This window comes from Propithecus coquereli, unplaced genomic scaffold, assembly GCF_000956105.1.
Source record: "Propithecus coquereli isolate 6110/MARCELLA unplaced genomic scaffold, Pcoq_1.0 Scaffold656, whole genome shotgun sequence".
NCBI classification, from domain to species: domain Eukaryota; kingdom Metazoa; phylum Chordata; class Mammalia; order Primates; family Indriidae; genus Propithecus; species Propithecus coquereli.
The window spans coordinates 444,755-445,863 of NW_012152574.1; positions in this window are offsets into that span (position 1 = coordinate 444,755).

Here is a 1,109-nt window from a genome sequence, read left to right on the forward strand (position 1 = left end):
GGTAGATTTGACAACCAAAGTGGCAAAGGAAGACTGCCCTGAAAGAGTCGCCAATGAACTGAAATTGTAAGGTCTAAGAAATAAGGAGGTGAAGAGTTCACTGAGAAGGATTCTGAGCATGGAGAGTTCTCACGATCAGGAATAGTTTTCAAAATCAACCACTTTGGCAATAATCACTCTCCACTTCACCGCCACATTTTCCCTTTTTACTTCTTCACTTTCCAGAACTTTTTATATATTTGTGTGCTTGTGCTACATTTGAGAGTTTCTGGGCAGCATCAGATTCTATGGTGAGAATTAGAAGCTAGCTAAAAGTAGGAGGATTTTTAAAAATTCTCTTTGTTTTGCAATAGAATAAAAGAATATTTCCTATAAAAGTTTACTAACATCGTTCTGAAAAATAAAGTGGTCAATGCAGCACTCGATGAATGAATTCTTCTTTCAAATGTAGAAAGAAGAATCTATTTGTGCAAGAGCATCATTAATTAGCTTAATAAGGATTAATGATGCTCTTGCACAAATAGATTCTTCTTTCAAATGTAGAAAGAAGAATCTATTTGTGCAAGAGCATCATTAATTAGCTTAATAAGGATTAATGATGCTCTTGCACAAATAGATTCTTCTTTCAAATGTAGACTGCCAAAGTGTGATGCAGAGAAAGAATGTATTGCATTGCTTTATTAAAAATGCACATAACTAGTTCCATCACCATGATGCGCTCAGTTCGTCTTTCCATGTAAACCATGTATTCCATCAAACCAGAGACCGTGTATTGTTTATCTGTACCACCCTCTGTGGTTCATGTTATTGTACATTGTGAATAATAGAGTCTGATTAAACATCTGATAATTAATTCTACTTAGGAGAATTACTCGAAGCACAAATTAGACACAGCTCTGACTTAGGAAGGGTACCCCTGAGATGATGAGCCTGCATTCTCTGCTCAGCATCTGTATCTAAACTTTGCTTAGCCCAGCCTTTCTTTTCTTTTTTTTTTTATTTCAGCATGTTATAGGGGTACAGATGATTAGGTTACGTATGATGCCCTTACCCTCCCTCCCCCCCAAGTCCGAGCTTCAAGTGTGTCCATTCCCCCGGAGGTACGTATC